Source organism: Pongo abelii, chromosome 8, assembly GCF_028885655.2.
Source record: "Pongo abelii isolate AG06213 chromosome 8, NHGRI_mPonAbe1-v2.0_pri, whole genome shotgun sequence".
Taxonomy (NCBI): Eukaryota; Metazoa; Chordata; class Mammalia; order Primates; family Hominidae; genus Pongo; species Pongo abelii.
The window spans coordinates 38307831-38320448 of NC_071993.2; the positions used below are offsets into that span (position 1 = coordinate 38307831).

Here is a 12618-nt window from a genome sequence, read left to right on the forward strand (position 1 = left end):
CTCAACCTCTCAAGTATCTGGGACTACAGACACATGCCACCATGGTTGGCTAATTTTTAAAATGTTGTGTAGGGATGGGGTTTCGCTGTGTTGCCCAGGCTGGTTTCAAACTCCTGAGCTCAAGTGATCTGCCTGCGTTGGCCTCCCAAAGTGTTGGGATTACAGTCATAAGCCCCTGCACCTGGCTAAAATTATGTATTTATTATTTAAAAAAAACTTTTTTTTGAAATAGGGTCTGACTCTGTTTCCCAGACTAAAGTGTAGTGTCAGGATCATAGCTCACTGTAGCTTCAACCTCTTGGGCTCATGCAATCTTCCCACCTCAGCCTTTAAAAATGCTGTGATTACAAGAACGAGTCATTGTGCTTAGCCGACATTTTTCTTTTTTGTTTTTCTTTTTGTTACAAGGTCTTTCTCTATTGCCCAAGCTGGAGTGTGTGAAGCAATCATGGTGCACTGCAGCCCTGACCTCCTCAGCTCAAGTGATCCTTCTGGCCCAGCTTCTTGAATAGCTGGGACCACAGGTGAAATGCCACCATGCCAGGTGAATTTTTGATTTTTTGTAAAGATGAAGTCTTACTATGTTACTCAGGCTAGTCTTGAACTCTGGGGCTCAAGCCGTCTTCCTGCCTCAGCCTCCCAAATTGCTAAAATTGAAGGCATGTGCTGGCTGACATTTTTCAACTAGCATCTAATTTCTTTGGCCACAGTTGTTGGTGCAAGGATGGCATGAGGCAAACTTGCTCCAGGGAGAGAACTTGGTTCCTGGACCAGACTTTCTCTTTCTAGACAGCTTTGTTGTGAGGTGCAGCTGCTGCAGCTGAGGAAGTCGACCAGCCATGAGTATGGGGTTGGGTAAGGAGGGTGGTTATCGCCATGAGGGCCTGAGGATGAAGCCCGCATTGTGGCGGGCAGGATGGAGAGATGGAAGGAAAGGGCACTGATAGAATTTTTGAGCTGCTTGGCAGTCCTCGCTTCTTGGTTCCTGGGTCAGTTTATCTTCTTTTTGTGTGTTGGGCTTTTGTTGTGTCTGTTTTTGTTTTTTTGTTGTTTGTTTTTTAGAGGTGAGGTCTCCCTGTGTTGCCCAGGCTGGTCTCCAATTACTGGGCTCAAGCAGTATTCACTCCTTAACCTAACAAAGAGCAGTGAGGGATCATGGGCCTGAGCCACCATGCCCGGCCTCTTTCTCTTTCAATTTGTACAAATTTATGGGATACAAGTGTAATTATGTTATGTGAGTAGATTGTGTAGTGACAACCAAAACTTTAAGGATATTCATCAGTCAAAATAATGTACCCAATCAATTATTTCCCATCTTCCACCCTCCTCCCATCCTCCAACCCCTCTAATTCTCAGTTGTCTGTCATCCTGCACTGCACACCCTCATGTACACATGATTTACCTCCCACTCACAAATAAAAACATGCAGTATTTGTCTTTCTGTGACAGATTTGTTTCAGTTAAGACAAGAATTAAGTTGGATTTCTCTTATTGAAATTGAACAACTCTGAACTGAGGGGTCACTCTCCAATTCCCCCATCATTTAGTCTTCATGGATGCTTCTGTGTCTTATTTTATAGAGCATAAAATGCTGTAGTTAAGTTTTTAATCTTTAGCCGAGGAAAAACAAAATAGAAGAAAACAAAATAGTACCATTCTCCTAATCCATTGAAGAACAATCCTTTCATCTGTACTAGTAGTACCTTCCCAGGTTCTTCTCTGATCAGTTCTTTTTTTTATTGTTGTTGTTGTTGTTGAGTCAGGGTCTCACTGTGTTAATCAGGCTGTTCTCAAATGCATGGCCTTCAGTTATCATTCTACCTTGGCCTCCGATAGTACTGAGATTACAGGTATGTATGAACCACTGCACCTGACCTCTTATCAGTTCAGTGAACTCTACTAAGTTTGGTACAGTGTGAGCCTGTTTTGTTCACTGCTGTATCCCCAGTAACTACAGAGTACCTGACATGGAGTAGTAACTCAACATGTATTTTCTAATTGAATGAGTGAATGTGTTTGTTTCCAGTTGCTCCTGTAACAAATGACTACACACGTTAGGAGTGTCAAATAACACCAATTTATTATGTTACAATGCTGGAGATCAGGGTCCCACATGGGTCTCACTGGGCTGAAATTAAGGTGTTGTTGGGGTTGCGTTCCCTTCTGGAGGCTCTAGGAGAGAATCTCTTTCCTTTCTTTTGCAGTTTATAAAGGCTGCCCACATTCTTTGCTTGTTGCCCACTTTCAAGCTCACAATGGCTTGTTGAGTTTTTCTCATGATACCATCTCTCTGGTTCTTTTTTTTTTTTGTCTGTTTTCTTGAGACAGAGCTTCATTCTGTCACCCAGGCTGTAGTGCAATGGTGCCATCATGGCTCACTGTAGTTTCAACCTCCTTGGCTCAGGTGATCCTCTCACCTCAGCCTCCAAAGTAGCTGCAGCCACAGGCATGCTCCACTGCACTCTAATTAAAAGAAAAGGTTTGCAGTGGGAGAGACAAGGTCTTGTGATGTTGACAAGGCTGGTCTTGAGCTCCCGGTCTCAGGTGATCCTACCACCTCAGGTTATCAATGTACTTGGATTACAGGCATGAGCCACCATGCTTGCTCCCTACCCTGCCATTTGAGAATCAAAAGAAGGAACCAAATTTTCCTTAGCTCAACTGGGGTCATTTCTCGATTGCTTTATCAGCAAGAAGCTGTTTATTGGACTGTCCAGGCCTCCCAAGCAGCCCATAAATGAGGTGAGGTTGTTTTCCTTCTGCTCCACTCTGTAGGGAGTTGGAGGATAATGTTTATTCATTTGCAGAGAGAGGTGCTCTGAAGACACCTCAGGATGGAAGGGACCCGGATTCCAGTGTCCTTATTTGTTCTTTTTAAGAAACAGTTTCTTGCTCTGTCACTTAGGCTGGAGTTCATTGATGCAGTGATGGCTCACTGCACCCTCAAACTCCCGGGCTCAAGTAGTCCTCTTACCTCAGCCTCCTGAGTAGTTGGAACTACAGGTGAGTGCCATGACACTTGGCTAATTTTAAAATTTTTTTTGTAGAGATAGGGGCCTCACTAAGGTGCTAGGGTTGGTCTTGAACTCTTGCACTCAAGGGATTTTTTTTGCCTAGGCCTCCCAGTGTGCTAGGATTACAGGTGTGAGCCATCGTGTCCAGCCACTTTCTTTTTTTATTGGTGTAAATTCCTGGGGAACAAGTGTAATTTTTTACATGAATAGATTATGCAGTGGCATAGTCAGGACTTTTAGGGTATTCATCAACTGGAATAATGTACATTGTACCAATTATGTCATATTGTGTCATACTTCTGCTGTATGAACATGGCCAGTGTCATCCTTTTAAACACCTAGAATGCCTCCCTAATTTATTCTTTGCTCTTCTTCTCTGTGTCTTGCATTTTTCTTGCCATCATTGTCATAAACTACAGAAAGCTAATTGTTCTATTTTATCACCATTTGCTTCATTACTTTATACTTTGCTTGTATGGAATTTTGGCCAACATACCTCATTACAATTTCTAACCTTTTTTTTTTTTTTTTTTGAGATAGGGTCTCACTGTGTTTTCCAGTCTGGACTGCAGTGGTGCTATCACAGCTCACTGCAGCTTTGACCTCCTAGGCTCAAGTGATCCTCCCACCTCAGCCCCTCAAGTAGCTGAAACTACAGGTGCTTGCCATTATGCCCAACTAATTTTTTGACTTTTCCTACATGTGGGTTCCAGAGGGCTGACTGTGAAACATGAGTATGTGTGGATTTTGGTATACACAGAGATTGGGGGCAGGAACAAATCTTCTTCATATACTGAGGGACAACTGTTTATGTTTTTATTAATACAGTTATACTGTAGGACACATACTGTTCTATGGACTTGACAATGACATTTTAATGGCAAATAATTTTTAATTGGGTGGAATTACCATAATAATAATAGTAATAATAATAATAATAATAATAATAATAAAATAGCAGCTGGCTGGGTGCAGTGGCTCACAACGTAATCCTAGAATTTTGGGAGGCCAAGGCAGGAGGATTGCTTGAGGCCAAGAGTTGGAGAGCAGCCTGCGCAACCCAGAGAGATCCTGTCTCTACCAAAAACAAAACAAAACAAAAAAACAAATTAGCCTGGAGTGGTCATGTCTGCCTGTAGTCCCAGCTACTTGGAAGGCTGAGGAGGGAGGATCACCTGAGCCCAGGGAGGCAAAGACTGCAGTGAGTCATAATTAGGCCACTGCACTCAGTCATAATTAGGCCACTGCACTCCAGCCTGGGCAACAGAGTGAGACCCTGTCTCAAAAAAAAAAAGTAGCAGCTAACATAAACTTACTTTTTACTAGGAGGCTGTAAATACTATGGATTAATTCCCCATAACTTTTCCCTATTTCACTTAACCACTCTAAGTTATTCCCAGATTTTCACTGCATTTGTGTATATGACCGTTTGTTTAGGTTGAATTGTCTCCAAAGATATCTCCAAAAGTTAGATTACTGTGAGTTACAGGGCATGAACATTCTTACTGCTCTTGATGTAAATTGCAAAGCCTTTGGGCACCTCACAGCTATAATCCCAGCACTTTGGGAGGCCAGATGGGAGGACTGCTTGAGGAGAGGAGTTGGAGAAGGCAGTATAGTGAGAAACTGTTTTTTTTTTTTAAATTGCCAAGCTTTACCCTGGAAGGCTTATATGAAAGTTAAACACCAGTAACAGTATAATAAAGTGCCCATTTCACTGTATCTTTGCCAGTACAGGGTATTATAACTTAACCAGTTATTTTTTCTTTATTTTTAATAGATAAAAAACCTCATATTACTTTATTTTTATTTATTTGTCACATTTCAACAACTTTCCTTATGTTGGCTTATTAGCTCTGTTTCTTTTTTGTCTATTCATGGTTTGTGTCTTGTTTTTTGGAGACAGGGTCTCACCGTGTCACTCAGGCTGGAGTGTAGTGGCACAGTCATGACCCACTGCAACCTTAACCTCCTAGGCTCAAGTAACCCTCCTAGTTAAGCTTCCTGAGTAGCTGGTACTACTGATGTTTGCCACCATGCTCTGCTAATTTTTTTTTATTGTAGAGATATTTATGTTATGTTGCTGTGTTTCCCAGGATGGTGTCAAACTCCAGGCCTCAAGTGATCTTTCTGCCTTAGGTTCCCAACGTGCTGTGATTATACACAGGCATGAACAACCTGTGCCCAACCCCCTATTTTCACTTTTTAATAACAATCTTACTGCAATATAATTCACATACCATACAATTTATCTATCAAAGTATGTAATTCAGGCTGGGCATGGTGGCTAACACCTGTAATGCTAGCACTTTGGGAGGCTGAGGCGTGTGGACTGAGCTCAGGAATTGGAGATCAGCCTAGGCAAAACGGCAAAACCCCTCTAGAAAAACCCCTTTAGAAAAAGACAAAAATTAGCCAGGCATGAGGGCTCATGCCTGTAGTCCCACCTATTTGGGGGCCTGAAGCCAGAGGATTGTCTGAGCGCAGGAAGCATAGGTTGCAGCGAGCCGAGATGGCACCATTGCACTTCCGCCTGGGTGACAGAAGGAGACCCTGTCTCAAAATGGAAAGAGAGCGAGAGAAATAGACGGGAGGGGAAAGGAGAGGAGAAAGGAGAGAGGAGAGAGAGGAGAAGAGAGGAAGAAAGCAATTCAGTGGTTTTTAGATGAGCCCAGGAGGCATAGGATGCAGTGAGCAGAGATGGCAGTGCTGCACTTCAGCCTGGATGACAGAAGGAGACCCTGTCTTAAAATAGAAAGAGAGGGAGAAAGAGAGGAGAGAGAAAAAAAGAGAGAAAGAAAGAAGTTTGGTAGTTTTTAGAATACTCATGGAGCTATGCATCCATCACCACAATCACATTTGGAACATTTCATTATGCTGAAGAGAAATACTCACCTCTTAGCCACTATCTTCTACTTCCCCTTTGTTCCTGTGTCTTCATAGGCAACCACTGATTTATTTTCTGTCACTATAGATTTGCCTAATCTGGATCTTTCATAGAAATAGGATTGTACAATACGTGACCTTTTGTGGCTGGCTTTTTTTTCCCTCTTAGCACAAGTGTTTTCAAAGTTTCTTTATGTCATAGTGCGTATCAGTATTTCTTTGCTGTTAGAACTAAATAATAGTCCATGTTTATCCATTCATCAGTTGACGGTTATTTGGGTTGTTTCTACCTATTGGCTATCATGAATAATGCTGCTATTAAGATTCATCTACTAGTTTTTATGTGAACATATATTTTTATTTCTCTTAGGTTTATACTCAGGAGTGAAATTGTTGCATTATGTGATTACCGTATATTTTGTCTTTGAGAAACTGTCAGACTGTTTTCCAAAATGGTTACACCAGTCAGGTGTGGTGGCTCACATCTATATAATCTCAGTTATTCAGGATGCTGAGGTGGGAGGATCACTTTAGTCCAGGAGTTCAGGACCAGCCTGGGCAACATAGAGAGACTCTATCTTGATTTGTTAAATAAATCAAATGACAAGAAAAGAAACACCCAAATTGATTACACCATTTTATGTTCCCACCAGTAATGTATGTGGGTTCCAATTCTTCCACATTTTCACCAGCTTTTATTTTGAGACAGTATCTTGCTATGCCGCCCAGGCTGAAGTGCACTGGCATGAACATGGCTCAGTACAGCCTCAACCTCCCAGGTACAATTGACACTGTCATCTCAGCCTCTTGAGTAGCTGGGACTTAACAGGTGCATGCCATCATGCCTGGCTAATTTTTGCATTTTTTGGTAGAGATGGGGTTTTGCCATGTAGCCCAGGTTGGTGTCAAACTCCTGAACTCGAGTGATCTGCCTGCTTAAGCCTTTCAAAGGGCTGGAGTTACAGGTGTGTGCCACCATGCCTGACTGCTATAACCACTTTGGAAAACAACCACCATGCATGGCCTTCACCAACATTTGTTATTATCTTTTCTTTTACTTTATATTTTTTCATTTTAAAAAGTATTTTATCTGTCTTTTTAATTACAATAAACAACAAATAATTTTGTAGTAGAGTTTTGTCCCCCCAAAAGTATTTGTTTTAACTGAAATACAGTTTTTTAACCTAGATATTTTGTTTTCATTTTCATTTTATTTTTAATTATTCTTTTGAAAATTATTTATTTATTTAGTTTTATTTTAATAAGTTTTTGGGAAACAGGTGATGTTTGATTCTATCAGTAAGTTATTAGTGTTGATTTCTAAGATTTTGTAGCAGTCATCACCCAAGCAATGTGCATTGTATCCAGTGCGTATTATTTTATTCTTCACCCCCCTCCCACCCTTTCCCCTAGTTCCCAGAGTCCATTGGGTTATTCCTATGCTTTTGCATCTTCATAGCTTAGCCTCCACTTAGGAGTGAGAACATACGATGTTTGGTTTTCCATTCCTGAGTTACTTCACTTAGAATAATAGTCTCCAATTCCATCCAGGTTGCTCAAAATGCCATTATCTTATTCCTTTTTGTAGCTGAATAGTATTCCATCATATATATATATATATATATATATATATATAAAATATATATATGTATGTGATATTTATGTATATATGTGTATATATATGTGCTTGTGTGTGTATATATATTTATATATATATTTATATAAATATATATAAATATATATATATAAATATAAATATATATATCACAGTTTCTTTACTCATTGATTGATGGGCATCTGGTCTGGTTTCATGTTTTTGCAATTGCAAATTGTGCTGCTATAAATATAAGTGTACAAGTATCTTTTTTGTATAATGACTTTCCTCTTGGTAGATATCCAGTAGTGGGATTGCTGGATCAAATGGTAATTCTACTGTTAGTTCTTTAAGGATTCTCCACACTGTCTTCTATGGTGGTTTTAGTAGTTTACATCCACACTGTTTTCTATAGTGGTTTTAGTAGTTTACATCCTCACCAGCGTGTAAAACTCTTTCTTTTTCACCACATCCATGCCAAATACATTATTTTTTTATTACGGCCATTTTTGCAGGAGTAAGGTGGTATTGCAGTGTGGTTTTGATTTTCATTTCCCTGATCATTAGTGGTGTTAAGCATTTTTCATATGTTTCTTGGACATTTGTATATCTTCTTTTGAGAATTGTCTATTCATGTCCTTAACCCACTTTTTGATGGGATTGTTTCATTTTTTTTCTTGCTAATTTGTTTGAATTCCTTGTAGATTCTAGATATTAGTCCTTTGTCAGATATACAGGTTTGGAAGGTTTTCTCCCAGTCTGTTGGTTGTCTGTTCAGTCTGCTGATTGTTTCTTTTGCTGTGCAGAAGTTTTTTAGTGTAATTATTTCAGTTTTTGTCTACATTATGATATAATCACTATTAGTTTGCTTATTCAGCTGGTAATAAACATTTGGGTTGTTTACATTTCTTGGCAATCGTAAAGAAAGCTGCTATGAATATTTGTGTGCAAGTCTTTATCAGGACATAGATTCTCTGGGTAAATGCCTCAAATTGGTAGGGCTGGATCATCTAGTAGTTATAGATTTAACTTTTTGAGAAATCACCAAACCAGTTTTCAAAGCAATCCTTTCATTTTACATTACTGCCAGCAGGAGATGAAAACTGTAGTTGTTCTACATCTTCATCAATATTTGGTAGAGGGGAGAGTCAGAGACTTTCTGTTTTCCTTTTTTTTTCAGTTTTAAAGTTGAGGTATAATTCACATAACAGAAAAGTTACCATTTTAAAGTGTACAATTCGATGTATTTAGTATATTTGCAAGTTATGCAACTATCACTACTAATTTCAGAATGTACTTCTCACCGCATAAAGAAACTTCATTTCTGTTAGCAGTCACTCCTTTCCAGGTCTTCTGAGCCAGACAAATTCTTAGTAGCAATCTAGGGTTGGGTACAATGGCTTATGGCTATAATCCCAGCACTTTGGGAGGGCAAAGTGGGAGTCTCCCTTGAAGCCAGGAGTTCAAGAGCAGCCTGGGCAACATAGCAAGATTCCGTCTCTACAAAAAATAGAAAAAGAAATTAGCTTTGAGAGTGGTGACTTGCACCTGTAGTTCCAGCCATTTGGGAGGCTGAGGTGGGAGGATCACTTGATCTTGGGAGATATTGAGGCTGCAGTGAGCTGTGATCATGTCCCTGCATACTAGCCTTGGCAACAGAGTGAGAGACCCTGTCTCCAAAAAAAAAAAAACCAAACTATATTGTCATTTATACATCAGCAGAGTCTTATTCTATGTATTTTATCTTAACTAGAGAAATGGTATGTTTCTGTATTTCTCTCACTGACAAAAATAAGAGCTTTTTTTATTAAAAGAGGGTGCAGGTGGGAGAAGAGATGAAAAGCTGTGAGATAATTGTCATTCATATTTGTCTTCCTTACAGGAAAAAAAAGTATACTCTTTGATAACTAATGCAGTGCTTGACCAGAGCTGCAAAACCTAGTTCAACCCCGTTATTCTATATTTAAAGCCTTTTGAAATATTAGTTATATTTGAAATGCTGAAAAAAATCTAATTCTTTTTTTTGTACTTAGGTGGTTGTGTGATGGTAACAGATGCTGACATGTCAATAATATATTTAGGCAGAAGGTAAAATCTAATTTCATTACTGCTGTTTAACTTTCATGCCTCAAAATGTTTTAGTTTTTAGAGTATTTAGATTTAAGAATACTAAAAAGGCCTTATGTCATGCATCTCAAAGTTCAGTAGGCAAGAAAATCATCTGGAGATCTTATGAACCTGCCCTCCTTGACTTGGTATTTCTGAATGGTAGTGTTCTTAGGTAAAGCCGGGGGGATTGGTGACACTGTGAATTGGAAAGCCTTAGAGTGAGGTTTGTAAGTTAATAGGCTCTTCTTTAGTATTTTGTTGTACTTTTGTCCACAAAAGATAGATTGGAATTAAAGTACTAATTGACACCTGCTATTTATGCAAGAAATAAACATTTCAGTTTTCAGCTGGGTCAGTTTTGCACTCACCTTGGTCAGCTGAGTGATGTTACACTTTGAGATCCAGAGTATGTGAATGCTGTGGGAGTGGTTTTACCATCTCATGACTTATCAGAGCTTACTTCTACTTGTAGTTGTGTCTGCGTCAGAGTAAAAACTGAACCCACAAAAGATTCTGGTATGTAGTAGTGCTTTTAGAATCTATTGTGAAATTAAGGAGACTTTTCCTTAGTTTAGAACATTATATTTTGACTCAATTATTGTTTTGTTTTAATGAAAAACAGACAGCTGCTGTAAATGTATTGCAACTGTGACACGTTTTCAGGATTTTCTTGGTATATGTCCTGAAAAACTATTTCTTTGTTTCATACTGAATAGGAGTTGACAAGGACAGCTCCAGCGAAAGATTGGTAATGGGCGTAAGTTGGTGAGAAAATGAAATGTGTTTGGTTTTGGAGAGAGAGAAAGAAGTGGGTGCTGTTTATGAGTACCCACTGTTGGGTGGAGGAGTTGACAGAAAGAAGAAGAAGACAGGTAGGGGTGTCCAAACAGTCTCTCCAGGGAAAGCCTTCTATTTTGGTGCATGATGGGGCAGCGCTGGAATAAAGGAGTAGGGGAGGAAGGAGATGTAAATGTAGTGGTAATGGATGGGGTTCCAGAGAAACAGATAGGCTTGGTCAGATGTTGGATGAGATAATTTTATGATTGATTTGAATGTTGTGGTGGTCTTGAGAAAGCTGAAGATTGAGGAAGTGCTAGCAGTGGGATTTTGGGGAGACCCCAAGAAAGGTGCTTTAAGAGGGGTTTGTAAAAGAGTGGTTGAGGCAAAGAAAGGCAGGGTTGGCCAAATTGGTTTAAGTAGATATAAGACCCCAAATAGAGAGCCTGACAGATTTTGCTTGGTGCTGGAGAAGTTGGAGTCCAAAGCTATAAGTCTGAGATAAGGTATGACCCTTTGTGGGACGGTGTGGCTGGATCTAATGGATTGAGGAGGAAAGGAACCTTGGAAGCGGATCTGCTGAGTACGTAAGGTGTAAACTCATACTGGAACTGGTCCAAGTGGTTAGATGGGCTGGAACAACAGTGGAACCTTGGGTTCAGGCCAACATACAAATCCAGCAATTGGAGGACAAGGAGGATTTTGTTTGCCTTAATAGTTGGTGGGTGACATTGACAAGAGGCTTCAGCTGTTGGGTTGAAGAGGTTCCCGTAAAAAGAGTAAACAAAAGGAGAAGAAAAATTTGGGTTGGGGTGAAATCCTGAAATGTGCCTTGGAGTCATAGTTCTTGTATTAGGTTGAGAAGTGAGCTGGGGTGTTTATAGGGCCTGGAAGTGGGTATCAGTTGAGGTCCTAGACAAGATGGGAAAGAAAGGATTGGAAGTTAAAAAATGATAGTGACATGTGCCAGCAGTTTTCAGAGGAGGTTCTGGGACTCTGGTTAGTCAGAGTGATGTTATGCCTGTGGGAAATGAAACACACTTAGTTAGAACTGTGGGGGATGTGGAGAGATGGGAATGAGGTGCCTTTTAAGATTTGGAGTGGTATATCTAATGTGTTAGGCTCTAACTTTGGCTGCCGTGGGTGTGGTTACTATCATCTGATAAGGCTCCTTCCACTTAGGCTGTAATGGAGTGGGAGATTCAGCCACCCATGCCCAGTCTCCAGGTTAGAGGGGGAAGGTTGTGAGTTGCATGCCAGAGTTTGGTTTGGAGGGAAATGCATCAGCATATTCTCTTGAGGGGATCCCAGCTGAGATGTAGGCTGGGCCAGACTTCATCAGTGAGAGAAGTTGTGGTTTGTGGGAAACTATGTAGGATGAAAGGCTGCCCATACATGAGTTCGAAGGAGCTTAGGTTTAGTGGCTGACAGGGAAGGGCTTTCAGCCTTATGAGCTCAGTGGGCAGAGCATGGGCCAGGCAAGCTTAACTTTCAGAGAGGGTTTAGTTAGTTGTTTTAGAAGAGTGTTGGCCCACTGTACCTTGCCCAATGGTTGGGAGCAGTAAGGAATGTGAAGGATCCGTTTAAGATGTTTAGATGTTTAAGGCCTTGGAGACCTATCGAGTGACCTTTGAGATAAAGGCAGGGCTATTACCAGACTGTATGGTTGTGGGCAGTCCAAACTTTGGGATAATTTGTTGTAGGAGGATTGAGGTAACCTTTTTGGCTCTCTTGGTGGTGGTGGAAAAGGCCTCGATCTACCTGGTGAAAGTGGTGGACAGGGTGAGGATATATCTGTGTTTCTTGACAGGAGGCATATGAGTGAAATCAATTTGCGAGGTTGGTCCTGGTCTCTGGACACTGAAAGGTCGCCTCTAGCTTGATTTGTGGGCTACGTGGGTGGTCTGAGTGCCCCCTTGAAAGAAATTTGGCTGCAAATCATACAGGCCTGAGTGAGTTGTTTAAGGGTGGCGGCCATGGCAGGAGACTGCAGGTGGGGTTATAAGAGCTGAAGCGGAGGACGATAGCCAATGTGAAAGAGGCTGTGAATGTAAGTGAGTATGGATTTTATCTGGGACATGGACAAAACAAGCTTACTGTCTAGAAAGAACCAGCCCTCCTTGTTTGTGGCCCCAGCCAAAGAAAGATAATGGCTTTCTTCTTGTGAGTATGAGGGCTGTAGAGCTGGGAAACAGGTAGTAGGGGTAGGGGCTTAAGGGCTGCTTGTTTAGCTGTGGA

At 40.7% G+C, this 12618-nt stretch overlaps 1 long non-coding RNA gene across 8 annotated transcripts in view; it reads left to right on the plus strand.

Moving 5' to 3' along the window:
- The window catches only part of LOC134762035 (uncharacterized), a 72781-nt gene that overhangs the window by 8353 nt on the left and 51810 nt on the right, over positions 1 to 12618 (plus strand). For 5 of the 8 annotated variants that reach the window (XR_010141496.1, XR_010141491.1, XR_010141489.1 and 2 more), the window contains exon 3: positions 9528 to 9582. This is a non-coding gene — a long non-coding RNA (uncharacterized LOC134762035). Of the gene's footprint in view, positions 1 to 408; positions 545 to 9527; positions 9583 to 12618 lie in introns of all 8 variants that reach the window. The other 3 variants (XR_010141494.1, XR_010141492.1, XR_010141495.1) reach the window with 1 other exon arrangement.